The 26,359-nt window shown below is 40.1% G+C and overlaps 1 protein-coding gene across 5 annotated transcripts in view; it reads right to left on the bottom strand.

Annotated features, from left to right (window-relative positions):
• PPM1B (protein phosphatase, Mg2+/Mn2+ dependent 1B) overlaps positions 1–26,359 on the bottom strand; it is a 113,039-nt gene that overhangs the window by 62,275 nt on the left and 24,405 nt on the right. For 4 of the 5 annotated variants that reach the window (XM_067565075.1, XM_067565071.1, XM_067565074.1 and 1 more), the window contains exon 2: positions 5,635–5,782. The exons of the other annotated variant lie outside the window; for it this stretch is intronic. The gene's annotated coding sequence lies outside the window, so the exon portion shown is untranslated. The remainder of the gene's footprint in view (positions 1–5,634; positions 5,783–26,359) is intronic. 5 annotated transcript variants of the gene reach the window in all.

Genomic DNA, 26,359 nt, shown 5'->3' with positions numbered 1-26,359 from the left:
GGTCTAATTTTTTTGCCGCCTACTCAAGGGGAGTGGCTCTGAGGTGTTGCTGCCTGGCTCTATTCATAGTTGCCTGTACCACTAAGGAATTAGGCTGCGGATGGGTAAATAGGAAATCCGGGGCTGGGACAAATTAGCATTTTTCCATGCACTTTGATGTGCGAGTACATGATGCTGGTGCATGCATGATGCTGGTGTGTGCCAAACTATCTGAGCTGGCTTTAGGATCACCTTGTGAATGGGAAGGGTGATCTGCAATGGTCCCGCAGGCTGCAGAATATCCAGGAACTCATCCTGAGAGTCATTTACGGCCTCCGCTGGGAGGTTGAGGGCCTTAGCAGGTCCTGGTATTACCCCGGTCATCAGATGATGAGAGGGCGGGAGGCATGGTTCATTTGGTGATGATGCTCCCATCAGTACTGGCAGTCCCACTGGCTCAGAGCCAGGGGCATCCTGGACCCCTGAGGGTCCTCATACACTGACAGGGCAAGTTTGGAAGGTCCATACGAAGTTGGTGGTAGTGGTCCTCTGCCACAGTATGGGTCCCAATGGTGCCAGTAGGGCTAGGTCTGGCAGTCCTGGTGTGACCGTGGCCCACGCAGGTAGTGGAGATCATGCTCTGCTGGGGGCCTATACACGTGGTACTGCTGCAGGCAGTACTGTGCGCTGGCGAAAAGGAGGGTCCGGGTTCTGAAGACCACTCAGAGTTGGAACATTGCTCCAGAAAAGGCGGAGCCATTGGTACCGATGGAGCCTGTGTCAGATACTTAGATTTTGGGTAGAGCAGTGATGCATCCACCGGGGAAGGGGCTGTTCCATCGCCAGTCCCCTGAGCAGGGAGCCGTCCCTTGGTCGACACAGTTCTGCTGCTAGCATCAATGGTGAAAGTTTTCCCGGTGTGCAGAGCATTAGCGGCATGCCTAGTGCCGCCCGGAATGGGCCTGGCGAAGTAGACGGGACTGGAGAGACCAGAGGCGCACTGCTTGCAGTTGTCAATTTTGTCTAGTCCAAGAGTTTGGTTGTCTTGGATCTCTTTGGAACAGGTCCCTCTGATCCAGGTTGTCACGGTCCTGGGAGGAAGCTCTGCATTTGGAGGTCACTGGGCTCAGCAAGCCCTCCCATGCTGTACCCCTCTTTCTTATGGAACTTATGGGGTTTTGTTGAAGTTGCTGCTATTGCACCAGGAGGGGAGTTATGCACCACCAGTGCAGTTGACCGATACTGTGGATCCGCCGATGCCTCCACCTGGAGTGCCCACGGCCACATTGCCTCTTCCATGAAGTGTTTTCGCAGCCTCAATTCCCTGGCCTCATGAGTCCACATAGGGAGAGAGCAGCAAACTGAACACTTTGCAATGATGTGAGTGTTACTCAAACAGTAGAGGCAGCGGTGGTGTTCATCACTGATGGAGAAGGAGCCTGGGCAAAAGATGCATTTCTTAAACCTGACCTGTTGGGGAGCAGATTGGACTCCCTATGTAGGTTGATTGCGAGTAATTACATTAAGAATTTTCTAACTAAGAATACTTACTATCTATCTACACTACAACTACAGAATAACTGGGGTTTTTTTTCCTGCACAGAATTTTGAAATGAAAGGAGTGTTCGGACTCAGGCCATGCAGCAGTAAGAAGGAACTGAGGGGGCGTCAACTCGCACACCCTTATAAGATCTCAGACACAACCACGTGGACCACACACGGGTCAGTGGAGACTAGTACAAACAGTTCCTGATCCGGCACATGCACACCCATGTCTGGAATCCTCATAGGGACCAGCACTCGAAGAAATGAAAGCCTCTCCACAGCACTACTGAATCTGCTCCACTGTGCACTGGAGAAATACTGCAGGGGAAATGGATGTATACGTGAAGGGGGAGACCTTAAAGTCCAAAAAAGTTGTGGCTTGCGGACTGGACTCTCCTTGTCCCCCATGTGGCACCAGTTTTACTAACACAACATTCTAGAACAGTAGGTCAACTAACTGCAAATTAAGGAGATATTCCCCAGTATGCTTCAGCAGCCTTGTGCTGTTCTGATGTTGCAGAACAGCTGTAAACCCAGTTTCATGGCCTATTGCACTGTGCCTGTTTTGGTGCACCAGTGAATGACTATGATTTTTTGTTTATTAATGATTTAGGTTCATACTATACATCTTCAAATCTTTAGAAATATTGCATGGAAGCTTTCTGTGTTTCTTGTTTAGTATTTGAGACTCCAATTTTTTAAAAGCTAAGGAATTTCCCAAACAAGTGTTAAAATGTAATTGCGGTTGACTGTGCAAAGCATATTATATAGAAGTTGTAATTATGCCAAAACCAACCATCAAAAATCAGGAAATTAAAAGTTAAATGTTATACTTAAAATAAACTGAAACTTATTAACCTTATAAATGTATAGGTAAGACACCCAAACAACCTCAATCTGCTTTGTAGTGAAGTCAGGAGGGAAACTATTTTAAAAATCCAATATGCATTTAAAAAAAAAATCAATTTACTCTGGAGCCACAACACTAAAATGCCTTAATTATGTTTACTGTATGACATCACAGTAAGACAGAGTTAAGATTTTTTGAGTGCCTTAATTGTGTATTTCTCATCTTAACATTTGATTTCTTTAACATGAATATATAAATGTCCAATAAATCATAATGAAATTCATCTATGTAAAAAAAACCAAAAAAAAAAAAAACCCACCAATGCTTGTAATCCCAAGCCTCCCACTACCACTTTTCAGTTTCACAATTCCAGTGGAACAACATAGCCCACTTGTAGCTGGTCATGGTTGCAGAGTTAGAGGTAATATCTCAGGTAGTTAGGTCCAATAACATAGATAGCTTTGAAACAGACCTTGAAACGAACTCTGCTTTCAGAAGGGAACCAATACAAAGAATGCAGCACTGAGATGACCTCAGTTGCTAAGCAGACAGGCTGCTGATGTATTTTGTATTGCTGAAGCTTTTCCTATGGGTGTGGCTTTCTTCTCAGATACAAACTGCAATAATCAACCCATAATCACAAATGCATGTACTGCTGTGACCAGTCTGAACCAGGTAGGAAGGGGTGCACATGAAAGTGGGCATTCATGGCTTCCATGACTATTTGGGCATCCAACAGCCCTTAGACTTCCCTAAGACCCCAAGGCTCTGGAATGATTTGGCAATATGAAAGCAGTTGTCTAATAGTAAATATTACAGAGAAGACAAGTACTTTATAAACACTTCCTCTTTTTATCATCATCATCATACCTAGATTTCACTTTAGTCAGGTTTTCTTAATTCAGATTTGTCTAGGCACTGTGAAAGCTGGGAGACATGAGGTACAGGAGCTGTAGAAATTCCTTGTGTTTGAATCTGTCTGTATCAGATCATATTTTCTACAGCCAATACTCAAACTTTCTTCCCTCCCACATTTTCTTTTATAGGCTATCCAAAAAACATGGCTATTTGTGTAGCACTTGAATAAGGTAAGGCTCTGCTGCTGTAGTGTTTATAGTTGTAGAAGGGAGAGGCTGCAATTCATTATTTCTTCTAACCCCACACAAATATGTTCACCTGTTCTATTTTCCTGACTTACATACAAAGCTAACTGGACTCATATTAAAGGCTAAGTTCTGCCCATCTTACTCACGTGCCTTAAGTGATACCACTCACCTGAATAAGATCAGCAGGTTTGGACTCTACCAGTAACATTTAAAAGTAGTAACAATCAAAGCATGATAAAAAGATCCTAATATTAACTATAAATATTAGTACAGAATTGACGGATATTTTAGTCATGATCTGGAAGTGCTTTCTGTACAGGAATCAAACAACTTCGGTATTTTGTTTTTCTTAGATTACATGTTTATCTCAAGTGTTTAAGATCCATGTCCAGATGATATTCCTCCCTCATCCTAAATATGGTCATTTTAAAGACACTGATCTTGTTTCATGCCCATGCTAGCGTTCTGGGTTTAGGGCACCACACTGAACTATTTTTTACTATGTCCTTTTCAAGAACATATTTTGTTTAATAAAAACTTCAAAGGCACTTGTCCTGGAAAGGCAATGAATCATACACATATATGCCATAGGCCTTTGCTGGATGGATTGCTAAAGCATATTTGATTTTGAGAGTCTTTTATTGTTCATAATAAAAGGGTGAATAGAGGTAGTTACAGAGCATTTGACACAGTGTTGTCAAATCTTTAGTCCACTGTTTTGTCACTTTAAATAAGGAGAATTTATGCCTTTTTTCTCCACTGCACCCATACTAATGCTGTGTACTAGAGTAGTCTATCAGTGCAAGTGAAAAGCAAAAATTTAACCAAGGTAACAAAAGCATAAACTGAAATGAATGAACTGGCTATACAATCATTTATTGGAAACCTTCAACACTGTAGCAACTGAGCACTGCACAAGGACATTTTAGGGTCACTCTTCTGGCATGGATTTGCCACCCAACAGAATGAGTAGCATGAGAGATGTCTAACCCCCAAATGGGAAGGACTCCACAGCTTGATGGCAAAGCAGCAGCATTTAAATGTTGCTACTAATGAAGAAAAATAAACAGTGCAATGTAATTCTGTACTGTCAAAATTACCAGCAACTAAAATAACTATAAAAAACCAGACTGTTACACTAATGATATTGCTGCAGCTGCAATATAACAAAATAAGAAAATAAATGGTATTTCATGAAGATTTACCCACACAAGCCTTTTTTTAAAAAGGGGAAGCTGCCAAAAATGATTTGAGAATGCATAATATACTGTCCTGAAACACACTGGTTTAAGCAACAGACATACTTGGTAGTAAAAACACTGACAAATACTATGCTATGTAACAGCAACCAAACAGAGGAACAGGTTCAAAAATATTAATACCTCACCCTGATTAAGAATGTAATCACTTTCTGGTAAAGAGAGATCAGTACCCTCCTCACCAGTTCTCAACCTGCCCAGCAGAACAATGGATAGAAATAAAGCAATATGAAATAGAAATAAAGAATCTGCCACAATGACCTGGGGAAGACAGTTCTTCAGACACCTTTCCCCTTACAAAGGTTTTTCCAGCAGTTGAATCTACAATATACTTATGAAGGATAGTTAAAGAAGTTAAAGAACATTCTGTACTGAGTCCAAAAGAAAACTTGGGTAGTACTGCCACAATTGCCTTATTTAAGGCAAAAGAAACACTAATGGAAGGAGAAAGGAGACAGTAAACTGATCTCAGCCAGGTAACACCAAGATGTTTCAAGAGTCTTTACTAGTTGCCACTACAGGGCAATATTGGAGAGCAAGAATCCATTAGTTCTGGATTAGTGGATACAGCATGATGATTATACTTTTCTAATTACTAAAAACGTTTTCCACTGAAAATAAAAATTTAATTATCCTTTAATCAGAAAAAACTACCTACCTGTTCACAAACATACATCCAATATACACATTAAACATATATTAAAATGTTTATTTTAAGATTACATTTCAGTGAGAAAAATTAATTAAACTCAGAACAAGTTTCAACAAATGCTAAATTATCAGTCCTTTGTCAATTTGAAGCTGAACAACAAAGATTACCACCTTAGCCACTGAGGAAAGATTTCATATTATCTTTCCATTCTACCTCCCCAAAACCAGCAGAATTTGTTCTTACCTGTTTAATGCACGTCTAGCCAATTCCTCCAACACTAATCTAGAACATTAGGTTTACATTCCTCCTGCCAACAGGTACAGATCAGAGTAACTTGGAAAACTGTAAGATACCAGTGCACGATGCAACATCTGCTTTATTTTGAAATTTCCTAGAGAGAGAGAGGAGAGAGAGAGACAGAGAGAGAAAAGAGAAAGTAGTTATCTACTCAGACAGGTATATAAAGAATTAGCAGAAAGTTAAGGCTAGAAGAGGGTTTGTCTGGTTTTTGTGTTACACCGGTTGAATTAAAACTCTGAGCCTGATTGTGAATAACATCAGTTCAACCTGTTAATCTATACATTCAAGAGTCACTAATGATAGACTAAATTGGATATGAGTTTTTGGTAGATTAATTTGTATCAAGTGGTATCTGGGCATGTTTAGTTAAATAGGTTGGTAAAAGACAGCTCTCACATTTCAACAATCAATACTCTCTCTTTACATTTATGCACATGAATTAGGAGGACTGAGTTCTATGTATTGGCTAAATTTTCATTTTAAAGCACAAAACCTCTGCTGCTGGAGGAGACTCTAGAAAGAGAGCTGAGTATGTATATTAATTTATACACTCTTTGGGACAGGGATTGTCATTGTTACAGGTTAGTAAGGTGTCTATCACTATGGGAATAGGACCTCAAGTTAATGTGAAATTTCAGCTCTAGGTCAGCCCAGACCTAAGGAAGAGCCCTGTGTAGCTCGTTAGCATCTCTTGCTCGCAAACAGAAGTTGGCCCAATAAAAGATATTACCTCATCCATCTTGTGTCTCAAATACCCAGGGATCAACATGGCTACAACACTGCATAATAGATATATTTTAAAAATATTTTAACTCCAAAAATGTTTTAAATGTAGTTTTAAAAATTGAGAAGAGATGAGAAATATAAAATAATATACTTATCTTATAAACATGGTTCTGTACCACAAAAAGTTAACACGCCTGGTACACTGGTGGAAGGAATCAGACTGCAGCAAAACCCTCAGAAAAATTCTAGCTAAGTAGCTCGAGTTTTACATGAGGCACAACCCTTACTGGAATATCCATTACTCTAAAATGGATGCAAATGTACACTTCTCAAATGCCTGTTCAGCTGTGACGACAAGGGTGAAGGATGTGCAGCCATAGCCTAGTTCAACAGTTTCCACCCTGGAATGTGTGACCCCCGGGGGAGTGCAAAAGATTAGTGTGTCAGTGAGGCTTCAGTAATATTGAGGTCATTTAGCCCCCCCGAACTCTGTGCAGGATGGGTGCAGCCTGCCCCAAGCTCTCTGCCAGCCAGAGCAGAGGAACAGCCCCTCCAAGCTCTGCACCGGCCAAGCATAGCCCCCCTGAGCTCTGCACCGGCTGGGCACCTAGCCAGAAAGCAGCAGCAGCCCCGAGGGAGAAGCAGCCCCAAGCTCCGCTCCAGCTGGAGCAGAGGAGGAGCCTTTCCCAGCCCCAAGTCAGTCAGGCACTGACTGGAGCAAAGCAGCCCTGCAGCAGTGGGGGCCTGGAGCAGCCCTAGCTAGCCTGCCAGTGCCCACCTTCATTACCCTCAGTCCATGGGGGACGGGAAGAGGTGGGGCCACATGAGGCGTGTGGTGGCGGCTACGCAAGGGAAGGCTTAGCTTCTTACTCAGATAAGAGTAATTTATTATGGTTATTTATGTAATATAGTGTCATTATTATAATGTGTTTATACGGGTTGTGTGTGTTTATGGGCGGTGAGGGGATGGGGCAGGGGATGAGGGGGGCGCATGTTTTACCTAGTGTTAACTAGTGGGGCTTTCACTCAAAAAGGGGGGGAACCAATGGCCTAGTTCTCACACCGTTCAGAGCAGGTGAAGAAACAGGGCACTGGTTCCTCTATCCAACTCCCTGCTGAGGGCCAGCAACAATCTAGTGAAACAAACATTTTTGCCTGTATTGCTTGGATTCTCAGGAACTAGACATTCCTGGAAAGGAAGAAAGGATATTGTGGCTTCTGGCTGAAGCAGAGTTCTCCAAGCAATGCCTGCGCTATATCCTCAATACACTAACTGCTGAAATAGTCACATGAAAGACATCTACACAGCAACCTGCAGTAACACCCAAAAGTCATTCCCAGTCCTCTGAAATTTATGCATAGAAAAGCTCTCAATATACAAATTCAGTTATAGCTGAATCAATAATGATAAATTGTAGGACCAGAAGTATAAAATAAGCCTTCAATAGCATTCTATTTTAAGGCTTAAAAGAATTACATGCAAATACATTAAATATCTTTCATTTTTTAATATTCATGGAGATTAGAATGCCGAAGCGTTTCATAAGCAACCAGAATATAACTAAACTAAAAATAACCAAAATGACATATTAGAATTATTTTTGCTTATAAAAAAACCACTGGTGACTATAGTAAGACTTAATTGCCGTTAAAACATTCCAACTACAAGTAAAACATTATTGGGACATTTACAAGTCATATAAATATGCTATACATAACATGCCTTAACTACTGACAGATTTGAAGGTTTTTAGGTTTCTTTAAATTCCGACAAAACTCTCTCAGGAGAGACAGCCTTTAAATTGTCGGAAATTTAAAATCAACCACCACAGAACATAAAAAGGCTGCCAATGTACTATATAACATTAGGTGTCTTGGAAAAAAAAACTATTTAAAGAACAATGAGAAGCAAACTCAGGTCTGGAAAACGTTTAGATCCGTAAGTAGAGATTAAAGAATCAAGATGCATAAATTGTTATTCAAAGTACTTTCATTAAGGAAAAGAACCTCTGTCTTATTCTACAAAAAGATAGGCCTACTAACTGCTGACCTGACGGATGTCTAATTTTATAAATACTTGCCAATTAAGCAGGCATTAATATCCCAAATGATCAGGTACAGAGGGGCATAAACAGCATTAGCAGCTTAATTTTTTTAAAATGTTCTCACTACATCCATCCCTATCACAGGTCATCAGATCCTGTTCAGAGTGCTGATTTTATTCTTGCAAAATGACATCAGTGACAGAGCTGGCCTCATATGGGTATTTAAGTGCTGCAGGGGAGGAGTGAGCTGGGAACTAGGTGAGGGGGGGGAGGGGAGAGTTATTTTTTGGTTTTGTTTTGGAGTTCGTTTGGTTTTCTCTCTAATTTTTAGGCTGAAGAGTAGATGGAGACTTGGTTGGCCTCCAAATATTTAAATACCAGATAAGCATGAAGTCATTCAACATGTGGCTGCATCTAACCAAGACAAGGATGAGGCAGAGGTTTACTGCAACCTCCAGAATAATAATCTCATTCACTGAGAAAAACTAATAGTCAAGAGTTCTCCAAACTAATCAGTATGACTGAGGACATATACTGAAAACAAGAAATTCACTTTAGGATAAAGCTATCCATAATATCTTAAGACATTGTCCTAAAAGCAAAGTTGCTACCTTTCCTTAGCTGTGTTCTTCCCCTCCTCCCCACCCCCTTTATCTTATGGCATTAATAAACTATTGTTTATATTTAACAAGATATATAAAGTTTTAGACAATATGAATTGCTCAGTGCCAACATATGCTTGGTTCTGTACAAAAAAGATGTCAGAATTACCTGAACTTTAGAAAATTCTGACTTGAACATTTGTTTTAACACTGATGTCCCAATAAATACTAAACTTTTGCATTTAAGCTGCCCCTGACTTTTTTTTTTTTTTTTTTTTTTTAAAGGAAAAATTTGGGTACTGCAGTTTGAGATATCATTTACTGAAACCCTGCATAACAAACTACTTAAAGCACTTTATACCTTTAGAGCAGTTTAAACAGTATTAGAGACTTTACAAGAAATATAGCCACAGCAATAGTATATGTGTAGATCTTTCAACCAAAGCTAGAGTCTTGAAAATACTAAAAGCTTTGAAGAGCTTTAGCTTTATATCAATTTTTTTAAAATTCACCAGTTTTTACTTTTAAGCCATGTTTGAAGAAATTTGGTTTTCTAGTTTAAATTGCAATGAGATAGACAAGAAAAGCTAGAACATTGCTGAATGTTTTATCTTGTAGGGTTAGTTTCTGCCTAACTTCAGTGAATTCCTTGTAACAGTGCATGCTAAAATGGAAGTCTGGGAATAGCACTGGCTTAGCAGCATTCTAAGTTAGATCCATATCTAGCTAAAGATGACCTACACCTACACCAACAAAAAGTGCGTTTCTGGAGCACGTGGAACCTAGATGCCAAAAAATCTGTTTGGAACTCCTCTCCATCCCTCCCCACCCCAAACAGAAAGGTGTCCTACTCAGACCCCCGCCTAAGAAAAATAAAGTTCCATTTTCTTTTAACTCTAGGTTCCTTTGTCCCCAACAAAATCCCAGAAAATTTTAATTGTTGTATGCTGTATCCTCAAGATCACCTAATAAAATTAGCTTCCTCGGTAAGTTTCACGTTAGTATTTTCAAGTCCTCCTAAAATGCCGTTGATTAATCAAGCAAATGATGGTCAAAACAACATTGAAAATAAAAAATCATATGTAATAATTGATAAAACAGAATATATAATTTACAGCTCAGTCAACAGGTTGATCCCTAACAGGCAAGTGCTGAGTTGTTTCTCCATGAGACCAGTTCCCGCAAATTGAATTAGGTGGATTTATAACAAATGAAAAAAGCCACAACAAAGGAAAGGGCTACATCAAGTCATTTAGTCTGACTGCCCTCCAAAACATAAATTGGCCAGCTGTGGCATATTTCCACTCCATCTTATTTTGGTAAATTTCCACAAGCAGCATAGCATACAAGGCAGCTGCTCCTTTCCGTCTTCATTCTTGCTTCCTACCTCTGGATCACCTCATATAACTGAAGCTATGAAACAAAGGTCCATCCAGAATCTGGATGTACACCAGAGGATACATAAGCCTGCAAACACCACAGTTCTTCTGAAAACCTGATATATATGAACTTTCAAATCATTTGTATATATCTGATTGCTTTAGTCATTTAAGATCTCTTATTTCTTTCTTTATAATAAGCCTTTAGTTTTAGTTACTAAAGGATTGGCTGGCAGTGTGGTATTTTGGGTAAGATCCAAACATATTGATCTGGCAGTGTGGCTGACCATTTGGGGTCAGAAGAACTATTGGTAAAGGGAACAGAGTTTAATAACATTCCTTTACTAGACCTAGCAGCTGATTGGGTGCCTGAGACTGAAATACATTAAGGGGGCTGTGTAGCTTCTTGCTTTTAGCTTCTTGATAACCACTGTAGGGGATCAGAAGTACTGTTTGTGACTGGTTGGTGAATTTACTGCAGTGTTTGCCACCAGTTTGGGAGAATATGCTTGCCTTTTGCAGCCTGCCCTGACCTTGGCATTTTCAGGTGGCTATCCTAGGCACAGACAGGTCAATGGCCACCAGAAAAACCTGTCTTGAGACTAAAGTGTAGACTGCACTTGCAAAGGGGCTCCAGAAGACCTTTTGACAGTTGTGATCTTAGGAAGAGGGTGGCTCCCTAACTGTTGGGCAAGTGCGGATAAGTTCTTTTAAACAGCTTCAGAACATTAGGGTGAGAGAACACAGAGCATGACTCAGCTGGAGGGTGGCATGCTGAAATTGTTGCAAGGTTGAACTTTGACTGAACTAGAGAATCCTGAGAGCTTTTACTGCAGGATTTGGTCAAAAATCTTGGGAATGAAATCCTTCAGAAGATCAAGATTGTTCCAAACAGTCTCTATTGAGAATATCTTCCATTTGGAGGAACAGGCTGTTCTGCAGTAAGCTCTCTCAAACCTGCACTGAACAGCCTAGGAGTGGTGCTTCACCAACCAACATCCAGGCTGTAAGGTGTAATGTCTGAGTAGAAAATTTAATCCTGATTCAATGATATTTCCAAGAAGCCTAGTAGTGTCAGTCAGGTTGAGTTGATATCTGAATTAGATCAGCCAAAACTATCTGGGCCCATAAGGAGTTCAGTATAGTCTGTGCTGCACCCTGTCTTATTATTCATGTTACCTCGAGTAGAGAAGCATACAGAAGGCCTTGTTTCCAGGATATGAGAAAAGCATCCTGTACCCGATTTTCACTCATGCATGCTCTGGAGCAGAATTTCAGGCACTGTGTTCTCTTTGGTGGAAAAATAGGTCTATGATGAGAGTACCACACTGGTGACATTGGAACAAGGTTAGATGTTTGAAGGACCACTTTTGATTGGTTACAAATTGCCTGCTGAGATCACTAGGGTGTTTTTGAAACCTGATAGGTGAAGGGCTATCAGGGCTATCCCGTGTGTCAGGCACCAATTCCAAATCTTGATGGGGCAATGAGTGAGCACCTCCTTGTTTTTTTACCTAACTCATTGCAGACACATTGTCTGTGAGAATCTGCATGATAGGCTTTCCAGACCAATCTGACTGCCTGAGTTCCAACATTTATATGAAGTTATGAATCTCCTCTTGATACTAAACTCCTTGTATCTGAAGGTATTTTAAGAGTGCACCACATCCTATTCCTTAAGCGTCTGTCTTTATAGATGGAAGAGCACTTTATAGATGGAAGAGCACTTAAGCACTGTCTTTATAGATGGAAGAGCGGGAAAAGGTACATTTCTGTGAACTGAGTGTCTGTCCACCAATTTATTGATGCCAGAATATGAGATGGGATATTTAAATATGTCCATGAGTCTCAGATCATACACTGATCTTAGCCAGCCTTGCAATGGATCCAACATCTCGCTGACAGCATCATAGAAGTGTAAGCAGACATGTGACCCAAGAGTTTTGGGCAATTCAAAACTGAGTGACCAGTTTGTTTTGACACAGAAGATAAATGTCACAATGAAGAGAAGTGTCTTTGGAAAGATACACTCTTGCCAATTTAGAATCTATTAAAGCCCTTATCAACCATATCAACTGAGTGGTTGGAGGGATGATTTCTTGCAATTCATCATCTGGCCTACATTTCTGAAAAAGTAGGGACATTCTGTGGGCTGGATGGATCACAATATGGAAGTATGTATCTTGGAAGTCCAGAGCCAATCAGTCAGTCTTGAGCTTGCAAGGAAGGTATGCTGAGGCTACCATTATCATTGTGAATCTGAAGTGGTGTGTGTATTTGTGTGGTTTTCACAGATCCATATAGGGTGAAGGCCCCCCCTCCTTATTTTCTCCTCCAGAATAAGGAAATTAGGGGGTAAAAATTTCTTCCTCTGAATTCCATAGACATATCATCTAGCACGCATTCATCAGGGAGACCATCTCCTCTTTCAGTTGGTTCTTGTGAGAAAGGTTGAAAAGGTACAGGGACGGAATGTGGGAAAGGAAAAAGGACTGGAATTGGTCAGAATATCCTTTGGAGGCAAGTATCCATTTATCAGTGGTTGAGATTTTTCCTGTCTAGGCTGATAAAACAAGGAGAGATAATATCTGAAGATAAGGTTCAGGGATGACTATGTCTGGTTTGGTTGTGACTCTCAACCTTCATATCAACCCTGCTGTCCAGATGACTATGTAGGAGGGTTGGTGCTTACTGAAGGTGGCAGTTTCTTATGGGAAAAACCAGGCCTCTTTCTCTGAGGGTAATCTGTGGGTTCCTATTGGGAGTAGGCACATGCTCTCTTCTTAACTTGTGGTTGGCATTTACAGGGTTTCCACTTACACTGAGCTACAGCTCCCCAATGATCTCAACATAGACCTGCAGTCTCTTAGAGAATGCAATGCCTTGTCAATGCAATTGCTCAAAACATCAGTACCGTTTAAGGCAGATGGTATATTCTCCACCTACCTTGGAACATCTGAGGCTTGCAGCCACAATGTCCTTCACATTGTCTCTGCACTGACCATGAATTGAGCTGCAGTATCTGAAGTATCCATGGCCACCTGGAGAACAGTCTTCTCTACCAGCTGTCTATTAGCAACTACAAATTTTAAACAGTTCCTTAGCAGCTTGTGGGAGTTTGTTGAGAAAGGAAAATACCTTGTTCCACGTCAGCAAGTCATACTTCAAATAATGTTTTGTAATTTGCTATAACATAATTGAAGTTAGAATGGGCTTTCTTACCAAAAAAAACATCTTTTCGGGATCTTTATCCTCTCAGTCGCTCCAACTAGACCAACTAGTTTCCTTGTGGGCTACTGGTTTTACTGATAATGAATGAGTAATGAATTACTCAAAGCTCCTTTGTGGCATTTTATACCGTTTCTCTACTCTCTATGCTGTAGAGAGAAGAGTAGCAGGTGTCTGCCATGAACTTTACAGATGGCTCTAGGATGGGGCCATTCTACCAGGAGCAATGAAGTAAAAGACACCAAATATCTTACAGGCCTTCTCTTCAGTTAATGTTGTCTCAAGTTCTAGTGTATCAGCTAATCAAGACAGTAATTCCTGAAAGTCATCAGGTGCTAGAACCGACACCAAGTCTCCCTTGTCAGGTGACAAAGATGAGGGGTTGTTTGGGAAAGGCTGAATGGTACTGGTCCAGTTGTTCTGGACCTGTTTCCTTCTCTTGTTCTCTGTCCAGAATGGTAGCAAGTATGTCTGCTGTAGGTCTGGAGGTCAATTCTGTAGAAGTACAAGAATGTCTGCATTTATGCAATAAGCTAGGGAGAGAGCCAATATGGGGTGTTCTAGATGGTTGGTCCCAGTGTTGTAGATACAGTTGATTAGGCCACTGTGGGCAAGCTGGTATTCTACACAGAGTCTCAGGCATATGCAGTGTAATTATAGCCATGTCGGTCCCAGGATATTACAGAGACACAGTCGTATCTTTTATTGGACCACTTCTGTTGGTAAGAGTGATGGCTTTCGAGCCACACAGGGCACTAAAATCATGGACTGACGAGAGACACTGGATTTATGGCTTATTACAACAATCTGTAACCCACCAATCCCTTCTTTTTATGTTATGACTGCAGAGGTGTTAACCGGCCACTTTATTATCTAGAATGGTCCCTTACAATATGTGCTAACTACTTTCACATTTCACCCTGTATTTTGCTGTGATGCTGGGGGAATACCTTTCCCAGAACTGAAGAAGAGCTGTCTGGCTTGAAAACTTGTCTCCCTCCCCATCAGAAATTGGTTCAATAAAAGATATTACCTCACCCACCTTGCTATCTGTTGCATAGAAAGATGAACCATCTCTCCAGACTGTGGGGAGCAAGGAGAAGAATGTGTAGAGATATCTTTAAAAAAGGGAGAAGAGGAAAATCTATTTTCCTTTGGTGGCACTGATCTTTGGGGGAAAACATCAGTACAATGAGCCATTCTGATGAACGTTTTGATTTGCAACCAAAAAAAGCATTTGACTGGGTTGAATGAAATTATCTGCTGGCCATACTCGGGAAATTTGGATTTTTGGAATATTTTCTTGAATAAGTTAATTGTTTTTTAATCTTGATAACTGAAAGAAAACTTTGATCCTTCAATGTGTTTCCATTACCTATAAATGCCCCAATCAAGACTAGAAATCCAAAAGAATAGTTCAGAAAAAAAACAAAAACCCAGTTGACCTGATGTATATTCCTGATAGGTGCAGAATAGAATGTTTGGCTACATGAAAGCCTCAATTTCTCAACGCACGTTAGGAAGGAACCAGGCCAGTGTTTAGCTACTAAGCCTAGCTTCTCACATACCTTGAGGCCAACAATATTTACTTCAGAAATCATATTCAGCCTCAAAACTGATGAAGTGAAGCCTATTAGACACAAAAAAATGAACTTCAATATGTTCAACTTGAGGGTTCCTTTTTAAAAACAGGTAATTATTTCCTAAAGTGATATAAGATTGAGATTTTAAAAGGATTACCCAACTGCATATAAACATTGTAAAAATAAAAAAAATACTACTAATTTGAAGGCATTAGAAAATGCTTTTCCCCCAGACAACTTCTTATTGTAAAAAAATTACATTGAAAACATACTTATACTCCAGGAAGCATATGAGGATTATTTGCTTATATCCAGGATCAACAAAATCTCCACAAAATCAGTTCAAACCAGAGACATGAATATGTGCAATAGTATCTGTAATGTAATTTACAATAGTATATTTGGCTGGCTTATCACAGTTTCAGAAAGTTCTTGCTATGATGAAATATTTCCCCATTCAGGTGACAACTGGAGACAAATTGTTACCTAAACATGACCCACCAAGTCAGTGGTTCCCAACCTTTTGGCTCAAGGGCCACAGATATAATTTTTACAACCCTGAAGGGCCACCGGTCTCTGCCAGCAGCCCTCCTTTCCCCACTGCAGCCAGAAGGAAGGAGTTCAGCAAGGAGGCTACACATCCTATAGCCTCATGAGCTCCACCAAGGTCCCTAGGCAGTGGCTCCCTTCGGCAAGCAGGGAGACAGGAGATCAATGCCCCCCTCCCTCTGGCTCCAGCAGGGACCCCAGCGCCTATGGACCCAGGTGAAGCACTTTGCCTTGCTCCCTGCTACAGCCGGGGAGGGGAGCGCTGATCTCCTATCTTCTTGGCTGCAGCAAGGAGCCTTCATTGGTCTTGTAGCCCCGCAGCAATGCGCTCCGCCTGGGTTCTTAGGCAGTGGCTCTCTTCTGCAGCCAGCGGGAGGGGAGCGGCAGGCCACTTTGAAAGACCCCGCGGGCCACTTTTGGCCCACGGGTTGGGAACCACTGTTTTAAGTACTAATGTTCACTGCAGAGTCAACTCAAGTTTAACTCAAGTATTGCCACTAAACGGATTCCCATGCACATACAAACATCTTTGGCTCAAGTAACATGGTACTTTAAACTCCAGCTTGCTGGCCATCCAGGGGTATAGGTTGAAGCCTGAGTGTTGCTGATGCTCAAACTAGTAATGCAGTAGGAATTCAGTTAAGTTGGGCAGGTAATCTAATCACTCTGTGCATCTTGAGTGTTATGCAGGGTGATGGTTTGCTTGGATAACGAGTGGAATTAACTTGAGTGTAGATAACTCGAGCTGACACTATAACCTAAGCATCTAACATTTTCAGACCAGTAACAGTATAGAGTAACGCCAGTATAAAAATCTCCAGTCATCAAATACTAACATTTATTATGCTACACAGACATTTTCACACACTCTGCTACATATGTCCATCAGAGAACAGACACTATTCAATATTTGGTAAGAAAGCAAACACTACATTAAAAACCATGTTTTGATTAGTTTTGCAACAAAACTTGAGTCAATCTCCAACTAAGCAATTAAATCACAGCACATAAGCATCTCCAAAATTTTATATTGAATCAAAATTGCCTCACAATTAAGGGACTCCAGTTTCTTTATAAATTCACTCAGCTGCAACTTCAGATTCTTGTCATACCCTACTATTTTTATTTTAGATCTTTTTCTACCACACTCAACATTTAAGAGTTTGAGGAACTTTCTTTTTTGTACTTCATTATCATCAGAATTATTTAGATAATAAAGCTAACTACTGATAGAAAACTAGCAGAAATACCAGCACTTAGATGATAGGTTGATGGCCACAATATAAATACTCAAAGTAATTTAGCAATGAAGTGCACCTTTTTATGGGACCAGCCAAATGGATTTATGGCCCTCCAACTCAACTCAGGCTGACTGATGTTAACTTGATATAGGATATCAATACAAGACCAAGGGCTCAATTATGTCCTCACATATATGGGCATATATCAAAGCATCTTTTAAAAACACAGCTACCTGCATTGCTGCTGAAAAGCAGCAGCTGATTCTACAATATCTTTAATGATTCACTCCCAGAGTATGGCAGCAAGAATAAGCTACCATAAATCCAATGACATCTGCCACTAGATCATAAAAAAAGGTTAATGGAGGTTAAATTTTAGCCTTCAAGTTACCTGTCAGGCTACTCTGAAGAGAAAAGAACATTTGTTTCAGTACAACGTGCTCCAGTTTCCTGTTACTAAAAAGTTAAAATTAAAACAAGTTATTTAGCAAGGTGTCTGGAGAGTAATATATTTGGGATGCAAAGTAAAGCAAACTTCCATTACGTTTTGATTGGTTATTCAAAACAATTATTTGTGAATAAGCTGTTTATTCTGAATTCCACCAGCCAAAATCCCAGTTTCTCTCTCACATAAACAGCCTGTGTCATCCTGAAGGAGTGGGATCTCTAGCCAAGAAGGTCTGGATCTTTGATCATCATCTTCTTGATTTTTGGCATTGGTTGACCACTGAGGAAGCTACTTGCCTAACCACAGTATTGCCGAAAACTACGTCCTGCCATGGGACTTTTACTCTGGAGGTAACAGAAACATAAGTAATCATCATCATAGCCTTGAGAATTTCAATTTAAAAAGCCACACACACCAAGGAATCATGTCAGAGGCTATATTCTAATTCCAGCATCCAAACATATTTGGCAAATGGTATACAAGTACATGATCTTTATAAACTGTCATCCCTGAAATGCAGGGACCACCAAGCCAAGTATACAGCAGAAATGAATTTTTCAAAGCAAGATACCTATCCCTTTAGCACTCCCTGCTGAAGAATTTACATATCACTACCAGAGTTTGTTTAATCTTTGTGTTGTGGTTGTGTTCATCAATGAAAAGTACAAGAGATAGAGGAAGTATCAGACAGGGAAGTTATGTGGGAAGACCTTGTTTTTCTAGGGTTAATGAAGAAAAGCGCTAACATCAAGGATATACCCAGGAGGTCTAGAACACCATGTTATGTGAAGGAAAAGAATTGGGTCCTGCTTCGTTTTTTTTTTTTTTTTTTTGGGGGGGGGGGGGGGAAGTTGGGGGGAGGGGGGGTCTTTTAAACTAACATTGCTACCCTTTCCTCTAAATTCATAGGAAGGGAATCTGTTCTCTTAATACAAAGGGGCCAAATCTCATTTATACTGCTATGGCTGTGTAAAAGGGTCTTACAGTGGGTGTATATGTTTTGATCAGACTTGTTATAGAAAAATAAAGTTGCATATTACAACATTTTAAAGACCTAATAGAACTAACTAGTATCAGTGAGCATGGTTAATCTATTTACAGAAGTGCAACTGACAGCATGTGAGGCAGGCAGCTCAGAAAAATTATACAAGTTTCACCACGCTCCTGCCATTTCAGGTTTGATTAAAAATATACAGTACTAATTATAATATGAGAATGTATGCTTCATATTAAGGGTGCATCAAATGAAACCAAAAACTATTTATATATTATAGCAAAGAAGCCTGAAACATTAAATAGGAAAAGAAATTAAGAGGGAAGGGATAAAAGATCTCAAGAGCATTAAAGCTTTGACTATTTGCAGAATTCTACATGAATACTATAAAAAGTACACTCCATGTGAACTGTGCTATGGTTCTGTAACCAAAGTGAAAGCCTAAAATATAAAAAAATTACATCTAAACTTCATGTCTGGCATCATTCAAATGACTTCTTGGAGAAGTTTGAAGATGTTGTCCATAGCATAGCTAATACTGAGGGTTTAAGGAAACTTGTGCTCATAATATGGCCTAAATATACAGAAAAAATGAAGACATGAAATAATTAGGCTTGCAAACAGGCAGGAGAAATTAACGGGCCTTTGCTCTTGAATATTGTCAAGAGTTTTGAAATTCAATTTGCTTCTCTTTTTGGTAGGAAATTGAACTTGAGAAGTAACATTGGGTCTTTGAAAATTCAACAGGAAGGCAGCTTACAAGGGTATAAACTGTAATGTCCAAAAATTCCTGAAATTAGAATGTAGAATGAAATTTTTTATCTTTGTCATGTAGCAATCATAGCTAACTTGAGTCAGATGCCCTGAAAGCTGTCCAAAACATTTCTAAAAATTTCTGAAGCTTCAGTGGTTCCTATATTTCATGAGATCTACCTAGGATATCTGCTTCATAAGCAGCCAGCCACAAATTCCTCTTGTTATGGGACTTAAAATGAATATGGTTACATTGTAGGACACACCTTATATAAAACAGGTTGTAGACTTAATGAGCTTTGCCATTTAGCGTTTAAGATTGACCTATGACTTTATGGCATTGTGAGTGAGTGTAAGCAACAGCGAGTGTGACTAACCAGGAATTCCACTTGGGAAACAAAAGAATTTTTTAAAAATTAGTACCAAACTCCCCCTGCTCCTCCTTAACAGATACCTTTCCTTTTAAATTCTGCTATATTCTCCAGGGATTAAGGAACTGAAAGATAGGTGCTTTTGCATGTCATGCTGCACTCTGCCATCATAGAATCCTATTTCCTCTGATATTCTGAGAAGGAAGACAAGTTCACAGCCTTCAAAAGAGGAAAACAAGTTTCTTTAATTTTGTTTCTTATAGACTTTCAGCTTTGCAAGCTTTGGATGTAGGACCACACTGATCATTTGCTCCATAAGGCAGTAATGAGGATATAAGAGGGAAGAGAAATCTACGACTCATGCACTGAAACATTAATTTCACTTATTACTGGTTCTGGAGTAAGGCCGAGGAAGTAGGTCCTGTAAACACTAATAGAGAACCAAAGTAGGCCTAAATCTCATTGAGCAGGACTTCCTCCAGTTAGAACTAGATATCCTAAACGAATGAGCCAAGACTGATAGCCAAGTAAAGGGTCCCTCACTCTTTTGCTCACCAGCACGGCACAGATCACACTGGCACGTCAACCTACTGCAATAAGGAGAAATCAGAAGCCAACAGAGTGAAGGATATTAAGAATTTAAGTATATTAGAAACAAAATGAATCTGAACAACAGTACTGGTAAAACTGTCAGTAACACAGAAAAGATGAAACTGTTCAATAAATATTTCTGTTGTGTACTCAGAAGAAAGCCAGATGAATCATCACACGATAGGAATACCCCATTCCAAAAGTAACTCAGGAGAATGCTATACAGCAGCTGTTAAATTTAGACATTTTTAAGTCAGCAGATGGGGATAACTTCTGTCCAACAATTTTAAGAGCTGGCTGAGGAGCTCTCTTGACCATTAATGTTGATTTTCAATAAGTCTCGAAATAATGGGAAGGTTCCAGAAGACTGAAAAAAAAGCTAGTGTTATGTCAACATATAAAAAGGGTAAACAAAATGACTCAGGAGAACATAGGCCCAACAGCCTCCCATAGATTCTGCCCAAAATAATAGAGTAGCTGATACAGAAACCAATTAATGAAGAATTAAAGGAGAGTAATAATTAGTGTCAATCAACATAGATTTATGGAAAACAAATCTTGTCATACTAACTTGATATCTCTTTAATCAGATTACAAATTCGGTGGATGAGATTACAAATTTTGTTGATAAAAGTAATAGTGTTGATGTAATACACTTAGGCTTCTGTAAGGCATCTGACTTGATTCTGCATGGCATTTTGACTAAGAAATTAGAATGACAAATTCAACATAGTACACAGTAAGTGGATTAAATGTATTATCTCTTTGTATTATCATAGCACCTAGGAGCCAACATCTTATTGCGCTAAATGCTGTACAAACACAAAAGTAAAACTTGGTCTCTAACCCAGGGGAACCATCATCCACAGGGATCAGTTCTTAGCACTACACTATTCCATGTAACAGATAAAAATGTTGAAGAAAATGGGATTACTCACCAAATTTGCAGATGACATGAAGACTGGGGGAGTGGTAAACAATGAAGAGGACTTGTCACTGATCCAGAGCAAACTCAATCACTTGGTAAGCAGGGCTCAAGGAAACAGGCTTTTCAATTCAATGAAATGTAAGGTCATACCATCACAGAACAAGGAATGCAGGCCATACATAAAAAATGGGGGACTATCCTTGGAAGCTGTGACACTGAAAAATATTTTGGGGGTCCTGGTGGTAGATCGACAGCTGAATATGAGCTCTTAGTGTGATGCTGTGGCCAAAAAGACTAATGGGATCCTTGGATGTATAAACAATAAAATACTGAGTCTGAGTAGACATGTTATATTACCTCTGTATTTGGCACTGGTGTGACACCTGAATACTGCATCCAGCTGTGGCATCCACAATTCAAGAGGGAAGTCGTTAAATTGGAGAGAGGTCAGAAAAAAGCAATGAGAAAGATTAAAGAATTGGAAAACATACCTTATAATGAGGGACTCAAGGAGCTTATCTAATTATCAAATCAAAGAAAAGATTATAGGGTGACTTGAGCCCAGTTTTTAAGTTTTAAAAATTTTAAGTTTTAAGTTTTATATGGAGAATAGAAATTTGATAAAAGAAGGCCCTTTACTCTAGCAGACAAAGGTATAACAAGATCCAATGCCTGGAAGCTGAAGCTAGACACATTCAGAATAGCAATAAAGGTGCACATTTTTAACAGTGTGGATAATTAACCACTGAAACCATTTACCAAGAGTTGTGGTGGTTTCTCTATCACTGGAAATATTTACATAAAGATCAGATGTTTTCCTAAAAGATATGCTTGAGTTCAAATAGGAATTAGTTCAGGGAAGTCCTATGGTCTGTGTTATGCAGAAAATCAGATTAGATTATTACAATGATCCCTGCTGACTTTTTAATCTATGAAAAGCTCTATCAAAGTTTATGGTACTCTGTGCCTCTCATCACCAGACCTTTTATCCCAGGCAGTGCATAGGGGTGGTGTGGAACCCTCCAATTGAATCTACACTCTTTGGACCTGGCAGTCTGGTTAATAAACTTCTAAAAGGTTCTGATCTCTTGCTCTACAAGAGCAAGACATTTCCCTACAGTTCAGGAAACTTCCAACTAGAAAATGCTCTGGGGAAAAAAGTGCACTTAGCCTTGTGGGCAGATGATAAGGGTGGGCTCCTGGATAAAACCCCTCATCTCTGTAGTTATGGACTATTTGCTATACTTAAACGTTGTCTGATGTATCTTACCTCCCTGAAGGTTCATTTAGCTTCAATTTCAGCATACCATCAGCCTGTTGGTGTGTATAGTGTCTTCTCCCACACCATGGTTACTGTGCTCCTAGAAAACACCAGCAGTGCCTCCTCCCCAGCTTTCATGTAAAGCATCCAGCTCCAATGTGGAACTTGAACTTGGTCCTAAGCAAAACTCATAAAATGTCCATTTGAGTCCCCATGGGACTTCATGCCAGGGACACTTACCAAAAAAAAACCCAAACTGTTCCTAATAACTATTACCTCAGCTAGAACGATAAGTGAGTCTGACTGCAGGCTTTAATTGCAAATACACCTTACACTGTCAAACAGGAGGACAAAAGTGCCCCTTTGCCATCACCCAAAACTTATCTCAAAGGCGGTGATAGATTTCTATATCAACCAGTCCATCTTCCTTCCATGAACCACATTCTCACACAATGAAGCCACTTTCGTTCACTGGATGTGAGGAGAGCTCTGTTTCTATTTAGACTAGAATAAGGCTTCCCTAAATTTAACATATTATTCCGAGTATATGAAGAAATATTAAAAAAGGCATGCTATTTGTGCTCAGAGGTTGTCTAAATGGATTACCTCGTGCACTGGTTACTCTAGAGCAAAGGTTCCCAACAGGAATTAGGGCTCATTCCACACGAGTCACCACTGCCTCAGTAGTGTGTTTAAGACAAATGTCCACAGAAGAGGAAAGGCCACATAGAGTTCAATTTACAACTTCACTAAACACTAGGCATCAGAACTCACCTCCTGCATGTTCAGGCAGTGCTTCACTCCATTTTTAAATGAAGAACTCTTCCTACCATCCATTCTTAATGCTATTTTGCTCACACACCGCTCACAAGTGTGAATGCACAGAGGCGCTTGGAGGAAAAAAAAGTTATTTCCTGATAGCTGTTCAAGAGTTGTCCTGTGCACTCATGTTCTCTGCCTATTTTCCACTCTGCCTTGGAGTTTTCTTCACACAATAGGACTCCATAGTTCAGAAGAAAGGCAACTGGGAACTGCACTCCCTTGTATACGTCAGATATCAAAGGCTGGTATTACTAAGGGTCCTCATGCAGCTTCAACCCATTTCCGCAGCCACCAGTTTAACTTGCTTGTCAAGGCAGTTTAATCATCCAAAAACTGAATTCTACCCCCTTTGGAATTATTATGCCTCCAACGTGAACCAGAGCTGCCCATTGCAGACAGTTGCTTTGGGATAATCTTTAGGACAGGGTACATGGAATGTGATCAAAACATAGTACCTTTGCGCAGTAGACAGCTGCAACCACATGGAGTGGTTTGCTTGCAGTTGATCCTGGGGACTCTCTCAACTCTCACTAGTGGCTCTAAGGAACAGTGTGCAGCTCCACACCCCAGAGAATAAAAAAAGAGGACAAGTCTAAGTTGAGTACAACAGACTGACAGGGGAAATAAAACACAAAGTGGAGACACAAACAATTGGATAAGCAAACAAATGTAAAGAAGCAGAAGAATATACTAAGATAAATATAACATGTTACATCACAATGTAAGAGAACTAATGATGCATATGAGTCGTTGATGCAGGCAATAAATGACAAGCATGGGAATAATTTAAGATGAATAAGCAAAGAATAAGCTTCTGAAAATATTTTAAGAAGTACGTCATCAATAGATGAAACTGTCCTGGAGAAGATTCCCAGCAAAAACGAGGAATAGCAGATGCCAGAATTCTTAGAAGTAAAGATCTCCAAAGAAAGTTTGAAAAAAGGTGCCAGAAAATGACAACATAACTGTAAAACTGCTACAAATACAGGGGATACACAAGCTATTCAACTAGATTTACAAACAAAAGCAAGTGCTCAGCAAATAAGGGGGAAGTGATAATAGTACCCAATGTATTTAAAAAGAGAGATAAGAGTGAATACAAGAACTACACAGGAATCAGCTTATTGAGTATGCTAGAAAAAGCATTCATCAAGACACTGAAGAAGAGAATGAAGAAATATGTGGAAGTGACACTTGCAGAAAACAGGCCAGATTTAGACCATGATGAAGTACAAAAGGATCAGTTATTTGTGACTAGAGTTATAGGAGAATATATAGAATAAACCAAACCTGTTACAATAACTTTATGGACTTGTCAGATGTTCTCATAACTTGCCATCTTTGAAAAATTCATCAAGCTGATAGAAAGTATCTACAGGAAATGGGTAAGTGCAGTGAGAGTAGAGAAGTGAGCTGTGAGACACTTCCCCTCCAAGTAGGACAGGTTCTTCAGCACCTCTACTGAGAATGTCAAGAAATTTTATAGACTGTCCACACTGTGAGCGTGCACTCATGTCAGCCAGAGCTGTAAAAGAGGTTTCATGTGAACTCTTGCATGAAAAATCATGTATGGGCAAAAGTCTTTGAGAAGGAGCTACCCATCTAAGTATTGAAACACCTATGCTCCATTTGCTCAGATGTGTCGCCACAACAGTAAGATTTTTGTAAACACAGAGGAGTGGTCCTTAGGCCAAAGGATAAGAACTTTGTATTGGAGAGGTGTTGAGTCTCGAGGCAGAATCTCAGGTATTTTTGAGTGCCTGGACTGTTTGATATCTATGTGAAAAAAGGCATCTTTGAGGTCAAGAGACACATACCAGGTTTCCTTGCAAAAAGGGAGAGGATTATGGGTCCTAAGGAATGCACGGACATGTGAAGCTTTTTACGTGCTTGTTACCTCTCCTCCTGAGAGCTATGGATCAAGTGGAAGCCCTTTCCTTTCCTCAAGGATCAAAAGTACCTTGAGTGAAAAGCCCTTCCCTCGGACTTAAGGAACCTCCTCTCTGGGTACCCTTTGGCCCAGAGCGAATTCATGTCTCCTGAAGATCTGTATCACGAGAAGGATCTCTGAACAGGCATAGGAATAGGGAGTTGGGAAGCAGTCTGGTGGGTAAGGAATTGTATGGAGAACTGTCTCCACAGCCCAGTGATCAGAGGCTAATTTGCACCAAACTCTTTAGAATCTGTACAGTCTCCAGCAGCTGGTGTGGACGAAACACTAGCAGAGACACAGGGTATGCAGAACAATGAATGCAGCTCTCTACTGATTCAAACCTATGGTTTAGAGATAAGTAGAGGAAGGAGACCACCTAAACTTGAATGACCCATTTTAGTTTTCTTTGTCTCTTGGAAGAATACACCTGCCAAGTGGGTTGCTGAGATTCTTGGCACAGTGCATAACTGGGGGTGGATGCGGAGGAATGTGGTCTGTGGTATCAGGCCACGTAAGACAGGCAGCAGACTTCATGAGTCCAAAAAGCCTGCAGTAACTCTGGTCAATTTTAATATTTCCAGAGTCTCAGTCTTTGTCCTGAGAAGACCTTTGCCTTCAAAGGGAATATTTTTATATCTATTCCTGATATCGAGGTAAAACCTGATGTACAAGCCACAAACATTGATGAATGGTGATTCCAGTGGCCGCTGTCAATCAGAATCTGACACATTTTAGGCGGTATGTAGGCTATGAGGTGCTGTGATGTCCCATTTAGCCACCAGGTCCTTCAGTACTTGTCTCTACATCCTCTAGAACAGGCTCAAGAATAGGTGTTATAGACTCCAAGATTACAGACTAGTAGTAAGCTATCACTGCCTGGTAGCTGCAATGTGCACACTTAAGAATCTGAAGGATACTTCCTATCCAATGCATCTATTCTCTGTCCTTCCATGTCTATATGGGAAGAGTGAGTGGATCTGCAATCTTTGGACTTTTCTACCACCACAGAAATAACCCAAGAATTAGCATTTGACTGCTGAACAAAAAAAACAAAGTCATGTGACAGACTGAGGGAATGAGATGTAATCAATGTGAGACAGCCAGGGAAGAAGACTGTCAAAAATTCTTGGCTGGGTCAAGTAAATCTTTATGTATAGTTGAGATCCTTATTCTTTGGTTTTGCTTGCAGGATATCAAAGAAGGTCCAACCCTGC

This window comes from Emydura macquarii, unplaced genomic scaffold (assembly GCF_026122565.2).
Source record: "Emydura macquarii macquarii isolate MOO-44397 ecotype Brisbane River unplaced genomic scaffold, CSIRO-AGI_Emac_v2 contig_2676, whole genome shotgun sequence".
Classification (NCBI taxonomy): Eukaryota; Metazoa; Chordata; order Testudines; family Chelidae; genus Emydura; species Emydura macquarii.
The sequence above is the reverse complement of the archived record's forward strand: the minus strand, read 5'-3'. Positions and strand labels throughout refer to the sequence as shown.